Source organism: Canis lupus, chromosome 32, assembly GCF_011100685.1.
Source record: "Canis lupus familiaris isolate Mischka breed German Shepherd chromosome 32, alternate assembly UU_Cfam_GSD_1.0, whole genome shotgun sequence".
Classification (NCBI taxonomy): domain Eukaryota; kingdom Metazoa; phylum Chordata; class Mammalia; order Carnivora; family Canidae; genus Canis; species Canis lupus.
In genome coordinates, this window is record NC_049253.1 from 6,116,905 (window position 1) to 6,140,172 (window position 23,268).

At 33.8% G+C, this 23,268-nt stretch overlaps 1 long non-coding RNA gene across 12 annotated transcripts in view; it reads right to left on the reverse strand.

Annotated features, from left to right (window-relative positions):
- LOC102151347 overlaps nt 1-18,760 on the reverse strand; it is a 115,403-nt gene extending 96,643 nt beyond the window's left edge. For 2 of the 12 annotated variants that reach the window (XR_005382623.1, XR_005382624.1), the window contains exons 1-3: nt 16,844-18,752; nt 13,886-13,955; nt 9,774-9,861 (exon numbers count right to left, since the gene is read on the reverse strand). This is a non-coding gene — a long non-coding RNA (uncharacterized LOC102151347). Of the gene's footprint in view, nt 1-672; nt 748-8,249; nt 8,408-9,766; nt 9,862-13,885; nt 13,961-16,843 lie in introns of those variants that run through there. The other 10 variants (XR_005382614.1, XR_005382617.1, XR_005382616.1 and 7 more) reach the window with 10 other exon arrangements.
- Between the last annotated feature and the right edge of the window lie 4,508 nt (nt 18,761-23,268).

Here is a 23,268-nt window from a genome sequence, read left to right on the forward strand (position 1 = left end):
CTAGGTATCCACTGAGAGATGAATGGATAAAGGAAAAAGAAAATATGGGGTGTGTGTGTGTGTGTGTGTGTTTGTGTGTGGTGTATATCTATACACAATGGAATGTTACGTAGCTATAAAAAGGAATGAGATCTTGCCATTTGAAACAACATGGATGGACCCAGAGGGTATTATGCTAAGTGAAATAAGTCAGATAGAGCAAGAAAAATACCATGGAGTTACACTTACATGTGGAATTAAAAAAAAAAAACACAAATTTAAAAAGTAGAAACATACCCATAAATATAGAGAACAAAGTAATGGTTAACTGCCAGCAGGGAGTTGGATGGGGGATGGGCAAATGGGTGAAGGGGAATCAGAGGCACAGGCTTCCAGTTATGAAATGAATAATTCACAGAAATAAAAGGCACAAAATAGGGAACATAGTCAGTGGTATTATAATAGCATTGCATGATGACAGATGGTAGCTACACACCTGGTGAGCATAGCATAACATACATAGTTGTCAAATCACTATGTTGTACACCTGAAACTAATGTAATATTGTGTGTCAACTATGCTTCAATTAAAAAAAAAAAAGAATAAATTCCCACTAGCAAGAAAGGCCTACAACAGCACACTGGAATCCTTACTTTTTGAGATGTTTGAAACCAGAAGTGAACTTAGCCATACCTTAGACTCCAACACAGTCCTCTCCTAAATCAATTCTCGGCTGAATGGAGGTGGTCAGCCTTTCATCCTGTGTGCCTATAGAAAAAAGTTTGAGGCATTCTATCTCTGTACTTGTAGACACAGTGTCTGCCATATTAGTAAAACAATCTTGATAAAAACATAATAAAATCTTTACTAGAGGAAGTTGACCAAATGTAAGTGTTACTATAAAATGTTCTAGGATGACAAATAATGTTAATGAGTGATAGATAATACATGATGCGTTCAAGGTCAAAGTGAAAAAATAATTTGCTTGTGTGGGGATTTGCATTATTATTTTTAAGAGGAGAGGAAGATTAAACAGTAGCCTTTCCACAATGGGATTAGGTTGATTCCTTCTTCCTGTTCTCTTCTTTTTCCACACAAACAAAATCTGAATCTTCAAGGAGACACTTCAAGATTCTCAACTCTAAGTAAAAAGATAGCTTTCAAAAATTCTTGCAAAAAATAAAAATTTAAAAAGTCCCTGTGAATGCAGGAAATACTCTGCGGAGCAGAAATTTCCAGGAATTACCAGGAAAGAATGAAATCAAGGTTTAATAGTACAGCATAAATGAAGAATTTGGGGCAGCCCGGTGGCTCAGCGGTTTAGCGCCGCCTTCCGCCCAGGACCTGATCCTGGAGACCCCGGATGGAGTCCCACGTCAGGCTTCCTGCATGGAGCCTGCTTCTCTCTCTGCCTCTCTCTCTCTCTCTCTCTCTCTCTGTCTCTCATGAATAAATAAATAAAATACTTTAAAAAATAAAATAAAATGTTTAAAAAATAAATGAAGAATTTCTCATAAATGCAAAAAGGAGTTAAAGTATTTTTCATTAATTTGAAAATAGTGGATAAATGGATTGTATTTTAAAAATATGGCCATGTAAAGTTAAGGATATTTTTTTTCAGCTTCTCCCTTGAGTGATTTATATGCATGTATACTTTAAAGTGATACATATATAATTTATATATATAGATACAGATATAGATAGAGATAGAGATAGAGGGGGGGTATTTTGTATATATACCTCTGTTGCAAAATAATTACATTATATCAGGACTATTTTATATCCTCACTTGACTCTCATGGCAAATGAAAGGTAGTCATTATATTTGAATGAATGAATGATTCATAAACAACATAAAAAACTATGTGAATTTTATCCTCAATATATTCAGCATTACCTTTCTTGTTTACATAGTTCCAAACTTGCCTACAATTATACTTTCAAAAAGGGGATTTTTAGCCATAAAGAAATAGTTGTATTTATGTTTCAAAAACAACCACATGATTTTTAAAAATATGTAAAGATGCCACTTGCACAGCATAAAAATTACAAATACTCAAAATAAATGTACAAAATATGTGCAATATCCCCACACAGAAAATTGTTAATCTTCATGGACAGAAATTTTAAAAGATAGCAGATGGTGGGTATTTGTCATTTCTAATGGCTGAGTAATATATACAAAATGAAAAGAAATGCTATGATAATATTGAAAGTGTCAATTTTATAAAGACGTTGATCTAAGTTGATTTATAAATATATATAATTTTTAAATTTGTAAATGATTTTTTCACGTGCATCATCTAATTTAATTCCCTTGACAATCTTGTGAATTTAGTCTTGTTAATCCTTATGGTAAAAATGAAGACTCACACAGGACAGACTCCTCAGGTTCTATCTAGTCTTATTATTAACTCAGGTCCTGGACTCTGAAGGAGGGGCCCAATCCCCTGTATCATAAACTTTTCCTGGCACTGAAGCCCCACCAGTCTATAAGGTACAGGGTTCCCAGGAAAAATATTCTGATAAAAAACCATTATTGATGAGATTGGCATATTTTCTCCTGGAATGTGAACTCCATGAAGGCAAGGATTTTACTTTCTTTTGGTCATTGCTATATCTTCATCATGTAGAATAATGCTTGTCTCATAGGTAGCAGTCAAAAGTTACTTATTGTTTGGATAAAAATGAAGAATGAAACTTTACTCTGAAGTAGACAAAATGAAGAATGAAACTTTACTCTGAAGTAGACAAAGGTAAAGAGAGACTTAAATATGACTTGTTTTTATACTTAATCTAAACATTCAAATTCAGTGCAAGAATTAGAGATGTGTGCATGGCAAGGGGTAGCCTGCACAAATAAAATAATTACAGGCATTTCTTTGAACTTTAATGGTAAATTTACTTTGCTAAATTTTTTCCTCCTATTTCCAACCTAGGATCTCAATCACACTCAATAAAGCAATGAAAATACATTCTCCTTGTTCTTTACCCAAAAGGAGTCAAAAACATATCTCCACACAAAAACTTGCACATGGATACTTAAAATAGATTTATTTATAATTACGAAAACTTGGAAGCAGCCAAGATTATCCTTCAGTAGATAAACTGTGGTGTATCCAGATGACAAAATATTATTCAGTGCTAAAAATAAATGAGCTATCAAGCCATGAAAAGGCATGCAGGAATTTTAAATACATATTACTAAATGAAAAAAGCCAATCTGAGAAGGTGACATATTATATGATTTCAACTATATGACATTCTGGAATAACGAAACTATGGAGATAATAAAAGAATCAGTGATTCCCAAGGTGGGGAAGGGAAGGAATAGATTAGTAGGCAGAGCATAAAGAATTCTTAAGACAGTGAAAATACTCTGTGTAATATTATAATGATGAGTGTATGTCAGTATACATTTGTCCAAACTGACTGAATGTACAACACCAAGAGTGAACCTTAAGATAAACTATGGACTTTGGATGATTATAATGAATCACTTTAAGTTCATTCTTGGTAAAATAAATAATTAAATAAATAAATAAATAAATAAATAAATAAATAAATAAATAAAATATATATATATATTATTCTGGTGAGTGATGTAGATAACACGAGGGGCTATGCATGTGTGGGGTGGGATGATATGAGAAACCTATTTTCCTCTCAATTTTGTTGTAAACCTAAACTGCTCTAAAAAAAAAAAAGTATAGGGCAGCCCGGGTGGCTCAGCTGTTTAGCACTATCTTCAGCTCAGGGCCTGATCCTGGAGATCCAGGATCGAGTCCCACATCGGGCTCCCTACATGAAGCCTGCTTCTCCCTCTGCCGCTCTCTCTCTCTCTCATTAATAAATAAATAAAATCTTTAAAAAACAGTATTAAAAGAAAAGAATAGTTAAAACACTTTTGAAGGAAAATAAGGTGGAATTTTTTCTACTGAAATCAAAACACTATAAAGCTGGAATAACTTATACAATGTTGTATTGGCACAAAGCATAGAAAAATAGGACAATTGAACAGAACAGAGAGACTATAAATATACACATTTGATTTATGTCACAGTGACCGTATAGCACAGCGGAGAAAGGATGGACTTTTCCATAAACGGTACTTGTGTAATTGGGTACTCTGTGGAAAAAAATTGAATTTTAACCCCTACCTCACACCACACACACAAAAAAAAAACAATTTCAAATAGAATGTAGATATAAATATGAAAAGGAAATCAGCATAGTTTGATAAGAATATAAAATCATACAGTCACAATCTTGAGCTGAGTAGAACTTTCTTACACAGGAAGCAAAAAGTTTTAACAACGAGGGATAAAGTGATAAATCAGTTCACTTTAATATGTAGGAATTGTGTTCATCAAAAAATGGCATCAAGAAAGTTAAAAAAGAAGCCAAAGAAAGGAGCAAATGTATTTACAACACATATGACTGAGAAACGGCTTATATGCAGGACAAATGAAACATACATATGAAATTAATAAGGAATAAAACACATAACTGAAAAAAAGGTCAAGAGACAGAGTCAAATGACAACCTATGAAAATTTGTGGAACATACTAATCATCAGGAAAATTAAATTAAAATATAATAAGTCACTATTGCACACCCACTAGAATGGGTAAAATCAAAAAGACTTTTAGTACCAAGATATGGCAAGGGCACGGAGCAACTAATTCTCATATTCTGTTGGCTAATGTTAAATTGATACCAAGAATTTATAAATCTATTCAGTAGTATCTTCTAAAACTGCACACAAACATTCCTTATAAGATAGCAGTTCCATTACTAAGATATTCCCAGTAGAAATGCTTGCACATGTATCTCAAGAGGCATGTAGGAGAACTTTCAGCATTATTTACGAGAGCTAAAAACTGGAAACAAATCCAATTTCCATCAACGGTGAAAGGAAGAGATAAATTGTGATACTTCTGTCCAGCGTAACAAAAACCAGCAATGACAAAGAATAAAATATTACTACTCATAACAACATAGGTGAATCTTAGAGGCATAGCATTGTGAGAAACAAGTCAGGCACAAAAAATACATATTTTATGATTCCATTTATATAAATTTTAAATCAAACCAAACTATAGTGAAGGAGGGAAAGGACAGAAATAGGAAATGCTGAGGGGTTAGGTACTCTGCAGTGCTGGTAATTTTCCTTCTATTTTTCTTATTGCTTGTAATTTTCTTTTTCTTAATCTGGAAAGCGGATAATCATTGATCTCTACATTCATATTTTGTGCACTTCTTGATAAGTGGATTATATCTTACACAAAAGACTCAAAACCATGGTAGATAATATTTTTTGTAGAAATGTTTGACAACCATAGAAACCATAGGGACAGCTATGAATCAAGTTCAAACATATGAAACATTTTGATAAAATTCTGAGGGGAAATACCTTCCTGGCTTATCAAGAGGAAAACTGTCTGACTAATCTAAGCTATTTAAATTTCCAAAAACCACTGAAAATTTCCACATCAAAGACTGGAAAACAAATTCTACCAAGATGACCAGGGGTTAGAGGAACATTTGTCATGGATAGGAAATTGGCTCAGAACAAGGAGAAGAAAGACAGGGGAAGAGCAAATTATACTCTCCAGATGAGTTAATATAAGAACCTGTGCTATTTGGCATTTTTAGAAAATAATCTTAACAAGGTAAACAGCATATCATTTATATTTACTTGCTAAGCTTTGTTTATCACTTTGACTTCACCTTCCCTAATTTTTTCCTCAGAATTTTTTCTATATTGTTCATTTTGTTCATTTATTTATTTGTTAATTTTGTTTCATAATATTTACTGGGGTTTATGATATAGGATTAATGTGTACAGATAGTGTCTTAGGCATTAAAGTTTCAGTGTAAACAAAACAGAAGATGCCCTCACTGATTTTGTATTCTACTGATGGATGTAGACAATAAGCAAAGAAATAAGTCAGTAAGATAATTGCAGATTATAAAAACTGTTGTGAAGGAAATTAAAATGGTATGGGATATCATTCAAACGATAAGGGATACAGTGCAATTTAATCTTGATGGGGAAGAACCTTAAAAACAGTATTTAGGAAAAGCCCATCTGAGGAAAGGAAATGAATCACTTTAAGTTCACTTCCCTAAGGGAAGACCTTAGGGATGAAATGTAATCATGCATTTAATTCACCAATGCATATGGAACACCTAAAGTGTAACAGGTATCATTCTAGGTTCTGGGAAATCAACAATGAATAAGAAAGACAAAAATGCAACTTTAATGGCATTGACATTGAAACCTACCAAAAGAAGACTTCCATGCTGAAGCAACAAGGACTACAAATAATCTGGTTGGAAAAAAACTCGATGGGCTCATTAAACTTTTAAAAGGAAAGACTATCAACAACATAGTGAACCATTTCAGGAGGGGCCTGCAATGGATTTAAAGAAGTAGGCAGGGACTGGAATGTGTGTGATCTGTGGCTCATGAAAATGAGGCTGCTTGATATTCTTAGTAAAATTAGAAGACATTGATGGGTTTTAAGCAGAGGAATGGTATAATCAGATTTAATTTAAAATCGTACTTGCTGTTTTATGGGAATGATATGAAAGGGATAATAGCAGACCTAAAGAAACAAATTAGTAAGCTATTTTCCAGGCAAGAAAGAATAGTAAACTGAACTGAGATTAAAAAAAAAAAAAAAAAAAAAAAAAAAAGTGGAGATGGAGAGTAAACAGATTTGGAGAATAATGTAAGGATACAGTAATCAGAATTTACTGAAAGGTTGGGAACACAAGAAACAGCTAGATGGATTTTGCTGCCATTTGCTAGGGTGACAAAGGAGAGGAGTTTAAGGAGGAGATTAGGGTGGAAAATCATGAGTTTCTGTGCTCACTTCAGCAGCACATACACTAAAATTGGAAAATCATGAGTTTCTGCTTTTATAATAGGTATGTTGAAAGGTATATAAAGAATTGAATTGTGGTGTCAGATAAGTAGTTCGAAATACAAGTTCAAGAACCTAGGGATAAGTATAAACATTTGAGAGTCATCAGAATAAGTATTGAATTTATATCTATGCCAAATGAGGAGATCACCTAGGAAAAGTATATTTATATTTAAGAGGCAAAGAAAGGGTGCCTGGGGGGCGGGCACAGTTGGTTAAGTGTCTGACTAGATTTTCGTTCAGGTCATGATCTCAGAGTCCTGAGATGGAGCCCTGAGTCCAGCTTAGAGTGGAGCCTGCTTAAGATTCTCTCTCTTCCTTTGGCCCTACCCCTGCTGATGCTCGATCTTTCTCTAAAATAAATAAATAAACAGTACACAAACGCACACCCCACACACATACACATGCATGCGTGCACACACAACCATGCCAGTAAATATGATTTATATATTTAATATGCTAAATTATTCAACTTCTATTTTAATTTACCTAAGTTTGCATTTCTTCTTGACCTAAATAATAGCAATAATAAATGTTTATTGTATTTTGTATAAATTATATAATTTATTTTCATACACATTATTATAATTGAGCTCAGCAGGACAAATGCAATATTAAAAGTATTCTTTTTTGTTTTTCTGTACAGAGGTTTCTAGGTTCTTATTTTCTTTTCCTAAACATAATTACAATTTTTAAAAAGATTTTATTTATTTATTCATGAGAGACACAGAGAGAGAGAGAGGCAGAGACATAGGCAGAGGGAGAAGTAGGTTCCTTACAGGGAGCTGGATGTGGGACTTGATTCCCAAATTGGGATTACGCCCTGAGCCAAAGGCAGACGCTCAACCACTGAGCCACCCAGGCATCCCTAATTACAACTTTTTAAAAATAATTTATTTATTTGAGAGAGAAATGGAGAGTTTGAATGGGAGGAAGGGCAGAGGGAGAAGGAGAAGCAGACTCCCTGCTGAGTGGTGAGCCTGAGGCAGAGTTCAATCCCAGGAACTCTACCCGTAACCCCTCCCCTCTTCATGACCTGAGCTGAAGGCAGATGCTTATGTGACTGAGCCACAGGCACCCTGATTTTATTTAATTATACAGATTTTAAGATTACTGTAATAACTGTTAAAAGTTATTTATGCAATTTAAAAGATAGTATAACTAAATTTTCATTTGTTAGAAGTGAGGCATCAGCAAAATAAGTGGTATCTAACAATTGATGACTATGCACTAAAAAAAAAGAAAAAATATCACTTCTCACAAATTCCATGAACCAACCATATGGAAAACATTTGACTTTATTTTTTTCAATAAGGTATTTTGACATATTGACATATATTGACCACTAAAAAGATGTAGGTAGAGTCTACAGTCTTAATATATTTGAATTGTGACAATAGAAAAACTTGAATAAAAGTGTCAGAAAAATAGATGGTGGTATGGGAAAACGAGATATTTAAAACCAAGGTTACAGAAGTGTTATATTTTCTGGGCTGAAAAAAAAAAAAAAAAAAAACAGTATAAAAATGGCTGTCCAAGAGAAATAAAAAGAAATTTGAAGATAAGACCAAAAAACCCAAAAGGTAGCATTCTGAATGATTTATTTATGTGGATACTGAAGTCACAAATACACAGGATTTAGGAATCTATACTCTTGAATAAAAGAGCTTTAGTAGGTAGGCAAATAGACAAGAATAACAGAAAAAAATGGAGGAGGGATATAATTAAGTGGCATGAACCTCAAGAACAGTAGTAGGTGTCTGAAGGAGGGGGAATAAAGAGGAAGTAGTGGAAACAGAAATAAAAGAGGACACCAACCCAACCTCTTATACCTCATTTAGTATGAGAAAGAACAAAGCAGCCTTATTTTGAGAGGCCCACATTAAAGCTAACAGTATAAAGGGACAGGCAGTTTTTTGGATAAGACAATAATATAAAGAATGTTCCTAGAAGAGATCGAACATATATGGTAGTTTTCTGATAAAGAACAAAAGTTTTAAAGGAAAATAGGATGGGAGTAGGAGGAAAATTAAGAGCTGGTCAGACCAGCATGGAGTTTTGTGTTTTTGTGAACATGAATGTCTTGTAATCAAATTTCTAGTTATGACTGAGCTAAACAGGGATATGACATATGATAGCATTGATCTATGTCTTGGAGAAAGAAGGGCAACGAGAACTATTAATCTGAACAGAAACACTACCCTCAGTGATATGGAAGCTTGTTAGATAAGAGTCCCACAAGGCTCGAAAGAATTTGACCATGGATAGTCAAAGACTCCATGGCTTCAAGGCTAGGGGTAGTTGATAGTATTCCCAGGCTGGTAGCAACTTCCCAGGAATTTGAACCATATAACGTCCCATCAGCTTCTAAGCATTTTTCACAACTTTTCTCAGTCCCACCTCCTTCAGTGAAAATTTTCTTACCTCTCCAGACTATAGCATTTGAACTCCTAGGGCACTTACTACTATCTGCACCATTCTTCTCATTAATTAACCACATATCAACTAGCTCTAGGAATTGTCGCATATATATGCAACTTATTATTTCAAGTATTTAACATGTTCATAAAGTGCAGTACCACATTTTATCCTTAGGATGTACATCTGTCAAACTGCAAATTAAGGTCTACAAATAGCATTTCTATTTTTCCACAACTACACTCAATCTTTGCCCATTTTTCTTAATAGAAGAAATTTAATATGATCAATTCCAGATATAGTCAAATATTTATGGATTTCCTAAAAACACATAAATAGTACTTATAGGGTATGTTACCTAATTCTAGAATATTGGGTTAGGGAATTATGCTTAAAAATTTGAAGGCATAAATTTAAAAGAAATTAAGCATTACCACATACAGCTAATAATGGAATACTTCATCTCAGAAGGATATTCAGGCCAGTGATTCATTCAACAGATATTAGTATCTGCTTTTAATTCTGAACCCTGTAATAGACACACAAAGGGAACAAAATTAATAAGAAACAATTGTTTGTATCAGAAAGCTTTCAATATATTAAAACAAAACATTTCTTATAAATAATGTTTTTGTGTATGTATTTATAACAATGATGAATCTATAAAATGATATTCGTATATGCTGTCTAGGAAAAAAGAGAAAGGAAGGAAGAGATGGAGAAAGGAAGGAATTTGAAGCAAGTTTTCTACTTTATTTTTTTTAAGATTTTACTTTATTTATTCATGAGAGACATATTTCCTGTGGGTTTTTCATAGATGGCTTTTAAGATGTTGAGGAATGTTCCCTCTATCCCTACACTCTGAAGAGTTTTGATCAGGAATGGATGCTGTATTTTGTCAAATGTTTTCTCTGCATCTATTGAGAGGATCATATGGTTCTTGGTTTTTCTCTTGCTGATATGATGAATCACATTGATTGTTACGAGTGTTGAACCAGCCTTGTGTCCCGGGAATAAATTCTACTTGGTCATGGTGAATAATTTTCTTAATGTACTGTTGTATCCTATTGGCTAGTATCTTGTTGAGAATTTTTGCATCCATGTTCATCAGGAATACTGGAGACACAGATAGAGGGAGAGGCAGAAACACAGGCAGAGGGAGAAGCAGGCTCCATGCAGGGAGTCTGATGTGGGACTCAATCCTGGGACTCCAGGACCATGCCCTGGGCCGAAGGCAGGCGCTAAACCACTGAGCCACCCAGGGATCCCCTAGTTTTCTACTTTTGAGGATGGGGTCAAGAAAGAAAAAACACACTCTTCCATATGACCACCACAATTACTGTCATTAGCTAGTAGACTCAGAATGAACAGATCAAGAATGGCAGATCCAGTGTTCTTAGATCCTCAAGGCAAATATTTTCAATAAGAGTGAAGTTTATCTGTTTTCATATGGAATGTAGATACAAGTCACAGTGTGTGACTCAACTACTTTTGAGTAGTTTTCAAAACTTTTTTCTCAGATGCCTGGGTGGCACAGTCAATTAAACATGAGACTCTTGGTTTCTGCTCAGTTGGTGATCTCAGGGTCATGTAATCAAGCCCCTGTGTCCAGCTCTGCACTCAGCATGAAGTCTGCTTAAGATTCTCTTTCCTTCTCTCTTGTCTCCTCCTCCAACCCCCATGCTTTCTCTTTCTCTCCCAAATAAAAAAAAAATCTTAAAAAAAAGAAACTTTTTTTTCTCAACAAACTGCTACATTCACCACGATATTACAAATAAGCTATTAATTGAAAAAAAAAATCTACCAGACAAAACATGTGTAAATGTGGTAGGCCCCATATATGATTGTTTAAAAATGATAAACTGAAAATCTGGGATTTGTCTAAATTATGATAGTTACATTTAAAAGTAGTGCTCATTTATTCATCCAACAAACACTACTACAATTCTATTATGCATTAAGTACCTAGAAGATCTTAAAATATTTGTTTATACTGATTTATATTTCCAAATAGTTTATTCCAATCCCAAGCCAAAAATATTTAATTTTTTCTCCAACTCTTTAACACACAAAAATTACTATCCTACCCAGGTATATAAGCAACAATAGCTGATTTTAAAATAAATATATGAGAGTAGAAGGAAAAAATGAATTTAGGGGTTTTTCAAAATTTATTTTACACAGTAGAGACAACACAAAATTGCCACAATTTTAGTATACTAGAATATTCTATGAAAGACTTCTGTTCCTTGGTTTAAATGATGTAATTTTGAGATTAAACCTGTGTTTTAACAAACATAAAAAACTAATAGACCATGGAAAAAAAACTAGAAGGGTCATGAAAAAACTAACAGCAACCAAAACAAGCAGATTACAAAGTACGCCTTATTCAATTAAAGTTCGGATAAACTAGGGTACACATACTGCAAATTTAAGATGTCCCTAGGCATTAGTAACGTGTATAACTAAGCGTTACTTGGTTGATTTTTTAAGGAATTCTAGCATTACCACAGTTTATAGTCAATGTGCCTTTCATTGGGTTTCTCAATTCTTGCTCTTTGCTCTATTAGGTAAGTGAGCCAAGATATTAGTGAAGTAACTGCCTAAAAAGTAAATGGTAATGTTACTTGATCTTTAAAGGAAAAGATCAGTGAAAACAACATGTAGGTTGGTACCTGCAACCTTAGATATGTGTGACCTCATTGAAGGAATTATCATTTAAATTAATTTTTGTAGAGTTAATCATTACCTAATCTATATCTATGTCCTATGCTAAAATGGATACAATAGAAAATAGATAATAGATAAACATACAGTATGGCTTATCTCTAATATGTAATTGATATATATGCATATGTAAATATATATACGTGCAGAAATCTTAACCAATAGAAATTTTAATGGCATTCTTAGAGCATCATAATACTATTGTGCATTTATTTAGTGGGTTCCCCCTTTTTGACTAAATTTGCATTTTGAATTAGGATTCAGACTTCTTTCTGATTGTCAAGAATGAAAGAATAAACATATCCATATTCATGAGAATAGAGAAATTTATATCAAAATGTAAGGAAGTAAAACTGACTGTACCTACACTTAAACAGGGAGCAAAGGGTAGTAAACTTTCTAAGTCAGGCCAGTATAAAGGATGCCTTGCAAGAATATGTTAAACAAATATATCCTATGGAATGGATGCTCATTTTCATTCACTCCATGCTCAAAATATCACAATATTTGAAAGAAAAAAAAAATCTGAACTTCCCTTGTGTATTTACATGTCCATGGGGAAAATGGTGAATACTTTAATAAAATATACATATTTCATTTGATAATTAAGTCAATTCCATTCAGAACTAAGCAACATAAACTGTGAAGGACCCTGTCAGTTACTGTCAGAGATGGTTTCTCTTTGTTCTTGCAATAATAATACTGATACAATAAACTGCGTAAGCTGCAGCTGGTCTTCTGGCAAGTTATAGGTAAAGGTGGAAGTATGCTCTCTTTATCCTCCTCATTCATTCTCCAGATTAACTCAGCAGTTCTCCCAAGAAATAGTACTAATTATAAAAACCATAGTAAATTCTCAGTCTGTGTTCATTATTATATTAGCTTGCTGGGGCTGCCATAATAAAATACCACAGACTGGGTGGCTTATATCACAGACATGTATTTTCTCACTGTTCTGGAGACTCAGAGTCCAAGACAAAGGCATCAGCATGTTTGATTTTTTTTTTCCTGAGGCCTCTCTGTTTAGTCTGAAGTGGCTATCTTCTCTCAGTGTCCTCACATGGTCTTTCCTCTTGTTGGAGCATGCTTGATGTCTCTCTATTGAGTCCAAATTTCCTCTTTTTATAAGGACTCCAGTTGAGTAGAATTAAGGCCCACCTTAATAGCCTCATTTCGCAACTGAATTACTTCTTTAAAGGCCCTATCTCCAAATACAGTCATTCTAAGGCAGTGGGATTAGGGCTTCAAAATATGAATTGTGAGAGGAATACAATTCAGCACATGACAGTTATTCTTAGTATTATTATGATTATTAGTTTAAAAATACTATTTTACTTAATCTTCATAGCTACACAGAAAGAAAGGTTAAGTATTTTTATCTCTATTTAACAAAAGTTTCTAAGACCTGAATTAAGGTTTCTTAAGGACTAGAATGCCTTCACTGAAATTATGCTTCTTCTGGAAAGTTAACTACCAAGAAAAATTTCAATGTAGATTTTCTTCCCTACCATTATTCTTTCCAGCCTACTGCTAGAAAATTCTAACTTGTAGCTAGAAGAAATCTTCCTTTCAACAAAGCAGAGCACCCGCACACAAATAAACAACCATAAATAGTGGTCTAGCAAAATTCTTCAGTCCTTAGTTTCAAATTCTTTCCCCTTTGCTCAGAAGAATTCAACGTTGATTCCGGGTAGTTGACGAACATTTGTTTTTCATCACAGGACTTTTTACGTCTGGGTTTGGCTTTAATCTTTAGGAAAGAAAAGCCACCATGTTGAAAATGGCCAAAAGACTTCACTAAGTATATAAGAATAAAACAGTCATACTTGCATGGAAGTGGTAGTTTCCATGGCAGCGGCTTTGGAAAAGGAGACCAGCAGCTACAGATTTCTTTAACTGTACTTAAAAAAAAATAAAAACATGAACCAGATATTCTAATACATTTTAAGCTATTCAATTAAGCTCAACAAATATACTTTGGGACCCTACTCTGTGGCCTCCATATTTGGGAATGTCTTTATTTTACTTAGACTAAGCTCTTTTCAGGAGAAAGGAGTACTTTCTCAAGTCCATAGGGATCTCTCTCTCCACAGGCCTCTATATCACATTATTCTATAAGACCACACAGATACCTTTTTTCTTGCTTCTTTTTGCATTTTTTTATTTCATTCTTTTCCTTTTCTCCAAGGAATAAAAAAATATATATTTTCTTGCACATACTCAGGCAAAAATCTAATGAATTATGTTGTTCCTATTGAGAAATATTTAGATGTAACCAAAACCTACTAAAGAAATATATCAAAAGCTATGATTAAAATGCTCTATTTCTTCCTTTATAACATTCATTTGCTTGTATTTCTTTGTCAGGAATAAAGGCATATAAGAGGGATCCCTGGGTAGTGCAGCAGTTTGGTGCCTGCCTTTGGCCCAGGGTGTGATCCCGGAGACCTGGGATAGAATCCCACGTCGGGCTCCCGGTGCATGGAGCCTGCTTCTCCCTCTGCCTATGTCTCTGCCTCTCTCGATCTCTCTCTCTCTCTCTCTGTGTGACTATCATAAATAAATAAAAAAATTAAAAAAATATATTTTAAAAAAAGGCATATAAGAATCTCTAATGAATTAATCTGGCTGAAAGTGTTTGCTTGTTTTGTCATAATATGTTTTTGCCAGTTCAAAAACTATTAAATGATTTTAATGTTCTCTTGCTCCTAAATATAGTAGGATAAAATTTTGCCATATAATAGAATAGAATTTTGAATGAATCTCTCCTACTGGTATATATAAATGGTATCTATAGATATTTTCTATATTTTTCCAAATGGATGACATTTGAGCAGGTAATACAATTTTCCTTTAAAACAACATAACAGGGCAGACCAAGTGGCTCAGCGATTTAGCGCCACCTTTGGCCCAGGGCGTGATCCTGGAGACCTGGAATCGAGTCCTGCATTAGGCTCCCTGCATGGAACCTGCTTCTCCCTCTGCCTGTGTTTCTGCCTCTCTCTCTGCCTCTGTCTCTCATGAATAAATAAATAAAATCTTTAAAAAAATAAAAAATAAATAAAACAACAAATTGGTTATAGAAAAAAATTCCATTTCAAAATGAAAATCAGTTCTGCTATATAATAATGATTTAGGACATTTATGCCCTTTTTGCCCATTCCATTCTTCCACTGTTTTATAAATGCTGTCTTTTCAGTTGACCCTAAGGAAGACGCAATGTTGTAGCCTCAGTGATTTTTTTGAATCTGCCCAGAATCATGAAATGAGTGGTCCCTGTGATCTTTTCACGATAGACTTGCTGTGAACTGGTTTGTTTTCACACCTCCACTCAAGTTACAGATCTAAGGTAATTCTCAGGCTCAGATGTGGCACAGTGCCTGAAAACACCAATTGATTTATATAGCCTATTTGCTTAGTTGAAAAGAAAAAGTAGACTGAGATTAGATCTTGCATATATATATACATATATATATGTTATGTTTTACCATGTTTATAAGATAAATTGTCTTCATACAAGAAAATACGTACAAATGAACCAGTTAATTTGTAACAGAACTTTATTAGCAAGTCTATGAATTGGCAGATGTTCTTTTCTTACATATTGTTCAATGCTGGCATTAAACTGAATAATATTATACAAAACTGTAAAATTTGAGGTATTTTTAATACAAAAACCCATATGCTGACCTTTTAATATTTTTTCTGTTGGCCAGAACATAGAAAATCAGCAGTAAATTCTTAAAATATTACACAATCAATCTATTGGTAACATGTTTTCATGATTTCTGCCAGTTGGCACCACCATAAGAACTTTACTTACAATAATAAGCAAAAGTTTAGTAAACTTATTTTTTTGAAAAAGGAGGTGGTTAGATCTGAAGGAACAATTAATCTAAAAACTCTTACTAAGCAGAAATCACTGGACCGATCTTAAGGATAAAATATGGTCTAAGAAGGAGAGTGTGCCTTTAAAAAGTTTACAAGATACTTTAGGGGAGAAACCACATAAATGTAAAATAAACCAAAAACTAATCACTAATTCCTATTATTTTGAGAAATAGGACATTTGAAAGATCAACATTCTCTTATATTCTTTTATAATGAATCTTAAAATATTTTTTTCTAAGAGTATCCTACATGTGTAAAATAATCTCACTCCTACACTAATTATTTTTCCATAAATCATTAAGAGCACAACATCTTGGGCTTGCTAGATTTTCAAGACCCTTAAAAAGCTCATTGGCTAAAAAGTATGAAAAAAATCATAGTTATTAATTGATAATAAGATGTATACAAAACAGTACATTATATAAAACTATTCAACTGCATTGAAAAGCCAATTTAATATAAATAATGTTTAATGTGGGAGCATATTAATATCTTTGATATGCAGTAATAGAGAATCAAATCTCTAAGAGCTCCTAGACTCTATGAAAGCATTTAAATGGTCATGCTAAACATTTAAATGGCATTCCTAAACACTTTGAGTAAACAACAATGAAATACAATTAAGTAGCAGGGTTAAAATCATATGAACAATGTAACAAAACCTCAAAAAATTTCCTTCACCAAAAAATTATAGAAAGAACACAAAAGCATAATTTAATATATAATACTCCTATGATCTGGACCAGTTAGTAAAATTTCAGTAAGTGCAACTCCCAAATCAGGATAGCAATAATATTCTAATTTTTCTATTTTCAATCATTTCCTTCACTTCCAATCTATTAGTAACTGTCGGTTGACCAATTTTCTCTCTGAAAGGACACTGCCATTCCTACCTCCATGTTCCAGTTCATGCTCTCCTCACAAGGCAAGTGTTTGCCTTTCTCTCTCAGATCCAAAGCCACCCCATTTTCCCAACCATTGCATTGAAAGAAAACCTACTATGCTAATTAGCTAAATTGTGGCATCATATTCTTGTTACATCATATTTCTTGTTTATGAAAACCTACTATGCTAATTAGCTAAAATGTGGCATCATATTCTTCTATCTCTTCGTGTTCTTTTCAAATATGAGAAGGATTTCAACTGCCATGTTCTTTTGTTCAGTTTCTTCATATCCACAGAATGGGAAGCAAATGGGGAAGTATTGTGACATCATAGACACCATGGTCCAACTGCCTGTGCTTACCCATGATCCATAATTATGAACTTCTCACTGCCAGCTCCTATCCCCTAAATCTAGGAAGGCTGCTCCAACAGTAACCTAATGCTAGACTGTGTGCTACACTCATGTAGGTGGCTGGTTCTCCTTGATCCAGGACTTTGATCCCTGGTGCCCAGTCTCTGCATTGGTTCCTGGAGCTAGAGTTCAGGGCCTATCTCCCTAGGTTTTGGATTAGTTGTCTCTCCAATCTGATCCATCAACATTATTTGGCAATTTGGTTCTCACTCTCTTCATGGCTCCAATCTACGCTATTTCTGCAGCCCACTTTGGTGCTTCCCGCATCACACTGAATTGCTCATCTGCTTCCTCATGCACTATTTTCCTTTGTTATTATTTCTTAACCCTTAGCTTCTGAACTCTTGTCTAGTCCTACTTGGCAAATCCTGTTCAATTGACTGAAGTTCATCTTGCCCTATAAGATCTATCATCAATTTTTAAAATAGTGATTATCTTCTGAGTAGCAATTTTTGGCAGGTGTTATACATATGATTTACTCTAATCTACATAGCAGGTTATACATATGATTTACTCTAATCTACGTAGCAGGTTATTTCCCCCCTTTTAATGATGAGAAAAGTGAGACTCCACAAACTTAGCCTTAGTTTCTCTTCTTAGACTTCAAGTCTTAGACTTCTGGCCAATACAGTAGTAGCTCCCATACTAGAAAGATTTCTAAAATAGGATTCTGAGGATATATCCTAGAACTTCTTTTTTTTTTTTAGAACTTCTGATTTTACTGGTTGCAAGGGCTATGCCAAGAGATTTCAACAATGAGCCAGGTTTGGGAGCCATGCTACTGCACATATTGCCTCTACCTACCTGTATGTAATCTGTATTGTAAAGCACACTACCCCTGAAATGAAACATGGATCATTCTTAAAACTGGCAGTGTGTTCTTACAGATTTATGGGGTGCAATTTTACTCAGGGTACTTCCACGTATTATTCTGCTTATCTGAATAATATGATATACATTCTAGAGTATATGTCATCCATAGTCTCCTCTTTTAACCCAGACCTCAAATTTGCAGAGCAGTTGGTTAACACCAGTAGTCTTGGAGTGGGAATTTTTCTTCTTAAGCATAGAAGACCTACATAAAGACAAAAATCATGACCATGAGGTCATAATCATATAGATACTATATTATGTATTAGGAGAAATTAATAATACAGTGATAGTATCCTCTTTTAGTCATTAACACAAAGAAGTATATGCAACTGTATTGTTCCTATAAAGAGATCAAACTTTAACCTATTTTAAAATAAACTTTTCTACTAGAAAATAAATATGAACATTTTTTATGACTTGAGGATATACTTTATTGTATCACTATATTCCAACTAAAAACAGGAGGCAAAAATCATTTATTCATTACTCTGAAGTCATTTAGGTGCTTCATAGCTTAAAAGTCAAAAGTTAAAAGTATCAATTAAAATACGTAGGATAGCTACAACTCATATTGCTACTTGCACTCTTGAATCAAATGAATCATTAAACACTCAGATGTGTTAAGGGAATACTGAGTGAATCTTCCTACTGATGGGTTTAAATATAAGAACAAAACAACTAGGGATCCCTGGGTGGCGCAGCGGTTTGGCGCCTGCCTTTGGCCCAGGGCGCGATCCTGGAGACCCAGGATCGAATCCCACGTCAGGCTCCCGGTGCATGGAGCCTGCTTCTCCCTCTGCCTGTGTCTCTGCCTCTCTCTCTCTCTCACTGTGTGCCTATCATAAAAAAAAAAAAAAAAAAAAGAACAAAACAACTAGATAGCTATTTTACCAAACATGATGGTGACCATAATTTTTTCCACATTTATGCAAGAAAGAAAAATAAGGAATAGAGATATCTAGTAATCCTCTGAATCAATTAAGAATTTACTGGAAGACACAGAGAGAAAACCTGGGCTATATGACTGATGATTACTCACTAAACACAGCAGTGCCTCATGATGCTCACATTAATGTTCCTACTTTGCTTTCCCATTGTTACAGAATCCTCTTAGTTGACATTATCAATTGTGTTTTTCCTACAGGTCAATAAATAATTTAAAACCTGATGTTTAAAGTACAAAGTAAATCAGCACAGCAATGGAAACCATCAACACAGTGAAAAGGCAACTTATTGAAGAAAATATTTGCAAATTTGGACATTAGCCTCTTATCAGGGGCTAATGTATAAAGAACTTACACAACTCATATTAGCAAAAAAAAACAAAAAAACAAAAAGCAAAAAACCCAAACAACCCAATAAAAATGGGCAGAAGATCTGAATAGACAGTTTTTCAAAGACATACAGATGGCCAAAAGGTACATGAGAAGATGATCAACACCCCTAATCATCAGGGAAATCCAAATCAAAACCACACTGAGATATTACCTCACATTACCAAAGAGACAAGAAATTACAAGTGTCGGTGAGGCTGTGGAGAAAAGGAAAACTTGTGGACTGTTTATAGGAATATAAATTGGTGCAAAGGCTATTATGGAGGTTCCTCAAAAAATTAAAAATAGAACTACCACATGATCTAGCAATTTCACTTATGGGTATTTATTCAAAGAAAGGAAAATCAGTAACTCAAAAAGATATAAGCTCTCCCATATTCATTGCAGCATTACTATCAATAGCAAAGATGGAAACAACCTAAGCATCCATGGACAGATGAATGGATAAAGATAATGCGATGTGTGTGTGTGTCTGTGTCTGTTTGTGTCTGTGTAGTGGAATACTATTTAGCCGTTAAAAAAGATGAAATCTTGCCATGGATAGACCTAAAGGGCATTATGCTAAGTGAAATAAGTCAGACAGAGAAAAATGAATACCATACAATTTCACTTACATGTGGAATCTAAAACATAAACAAAAGCTTATAGATACAGAAAACTGATGGGCAGCTGCCAGAGGTAGAAAGTGGGAGAATGGGGGAAATGGGTAAAGGAGGTCAAAAGGTACAAACTTCCAGTTATAAAATATATAAGGGGTACCTGGGTGGCTCAGTTATTGAGCACTTGCCTTTGGCTCAGGTCCTGGTCATTGGGTCCTGGGATCAAGTTCTTCATCAGGCTCCCCACAGGAAGCCTCCTTCTCCCTCTGTCTATGTCTCTGCATCTCTCTGTATCTCTCATGAATAAATAAATAAAATCTTTAAAATAAATAAGTCATGAGGATGTAATGTACAGCATGGTGGCTATAATTAAAACAATGTTAGGAGAGTAGATCTTAAAAGTTCTCATTAAGAACAAAAAAAGATCATTTGGTAACTAAATGTGACAGATGTTAACTAGATTTATTGTAGTCATCATTTTACAATGTATACAAATATCAAACCATTATGTTGCACACCTTATATAATGGTATATGTCAATTATACCTCATTAAAAAAAAGTATAAAGACCAAAGTATGTTGCTTTTGTTTGGTTATTTTACCTGTGGTAGCAGTATAAGAAAATAGATCTGGACCTTGGTTGGTCAAGGCTTCACATAAAAAGTTCTGAGTTGAATATAGTTGATTTTGGAATAAACCCAAAGAAAGAAGAGGATCTACTTCTGAAATGGCAGCCCAAGAGGGCACTATGCCAGGAAAGAGTTTAAAAGCCAGGAAATGAATCAGGCTTGTGAATGGACGGAGTCAAACACATCACTAAATCAGGAGGTCCAGACAGATGGAAAACCAGAAAAAAGTACCCAACTTTGAAAAATGCCCATTGCAAAGGAGATTGGGGTCAGATGGGCTGATGTTTTACTGGTTTATTCATTTATTCCATCGTTCTTTTAATGCATAACATGCTGGGTCAGGGTAATTTCCATAAAGCAAGGCATATGACTTATGTTATGTTGTATTCCTTTAACAGAGAATCCATGACCTGTTGTCTGGAATTATGCCTTTTGTGAACTCCAAAAAATATGCTAAGAGGAAGATCACAACATTTAAAAAATAGCATCTTTTTTCAAGGATGGTAATTTGACATATATGCTAGTGTTGAATTTCTGAAAATTATTCATTCACTTATTCAAATAATGTATTTTTCCTCTCGACAAAGCAGGATCCTGTTAACTGCATATTACCAAATGGTCACACCCTATATTTAGTAACATGAATCTCAAAGGAACAAGAAATTCCCTAGTTCTTCACTCATATTAATATTGCTTAAAGCAAACTGTTAGATATAAATCTGAGCAAAAAAAAATTAATCTGTGCCTTGGAGAGTGAAAGAAAAGGAGAATGTTTCTAATTTGTTTTGTTTTGTTAAACTCCATTAGCTTTACATTTTATCAAAAGATTGCCTTCTTTGCATAATAACTTGATAGTTTTATAAACCTTACATTTACAATTTGACATTTGGACAAGGCATCTCTAAGAGGTATTTCAGGATTCTTATTAATTATTTTATATATCACAAAATTAGTATCTGATGTCTTTTTAAGGTTTCTCTGCAAATCTGTAGAATCAAATCTTCATCTTGCTGAAACAATACTATTTCCTTATGCCATAAAAATTCTCCAGTTATAAAAAGTACGTATACTATTTCGTCTGTTATGTTTTCTCTACTTCCATCTATAAGCTTTAACACTTTCGCTGTTCTGGGAGAGTGGTGAAAGAGGATGTCTAAGCTTTGCTTCATAAAGCCTTAGAAAATGGGGGTCTCTAGGCAGAAAAACGTTCCTTTGAGATACTTAGGAAGCCCAAACCAAATTAAATCCTGACATTGGGAGGTTTATTATGGTTTCTTTTATTTAACATATAGTCACTGTTAAAGTAAAATACTTTTAAAATGGATCTTTGAGAGTCAAAGATGTGCTTACTTCTCCTCTAATAAAATGGTGGGGAGATCTGTAAATTGAGGGTTTTTTTTGTATATGTTTGAGGTGTGTTTAATTTCCTACTTTTTAAGTTTTCTTTAGTTTAAATTTTCTGCTTATTATAATACTGTCATATAAAGTGCTTAAAATAGGCATATATATATATACTTTAAATCCTCACAATAATCCTATAAGATAATTAATTATTATTCTTATTTTATGGATTAAGAAACAGAAATGGAAAAAATGTAAATAACTTGTCATGAAAGTTATTGGGTTGTATTTCAACAGTGTCACCGATATTCATTGTTTAAATATCACAGGTAAACTATTTCTTGGAGGATTGTCATGTAATATAAAAACAGAAAGAGAAATTTTCTTCCTAATCATTGATTTTTGAAGTTAAAATATAATTGCTGATTTAATATAATCTGCTTCCTTGAAGTTGAACAACCAGATACAATGTGCATGTGAGTTTAGAATCAAACTCAAGCAAGTCATTTTCATTAGAAATTAACAGATCCAAATATAAGTCATTATTTGAAAATTTTTTACCTAGCATATATAAATAGCAAAGATTTTTATATGAAGTAAAATAGATACAAGTATCTTTCTTTCTTTCCCTTGTCTCTTTTCTTTCTAGAATTGATTTTTCTTTTTTCAAATATAAGTATTTTTAAAATTCTACTTGTTGACTTTGCATCTGCATCAAATACAAAAAGTATTGAATTGTTAACCGTAAATACTTGTGTAAAGGCAATTTCTTATTGTTAAAGCATCCATCATTAATAAGTATTCCATAATCACATATGGTCTAGGCAGGTCTTTCATTTGTCAATTTTAAAATAACACAGTCCTACTCAGGATGTAGTAAGAATGCAAAACTCCATCCAGGTGTGGGATATAAAGCATGATAATTTCCTGAGAGAGGGATTCGAGCCCATTCTTCCCAGGTGTGCTTTATTATTTTTTTTAGCAGTCTTCTATTTGCTTCTTCCACAGGGAACAGCAGAATTCCAAGCATCTCCCTTAAAACTTTCAAAGTAAGACTTCCCATTGTTTGCAACAAACGTTGTGACTTTAAAAAGCTATCATCAAAAGTTTTAGACTATTTACTAAGAGGCCATTGTGAATCACAGGGTATCATTTTGTTGCCAAATGCTGACTCTAATAATCTAACTAGGTTAGTAGGTCATTGAAAATTTTTTCCCTCATTTTAAGCAAATCTTTTCTGGGGAG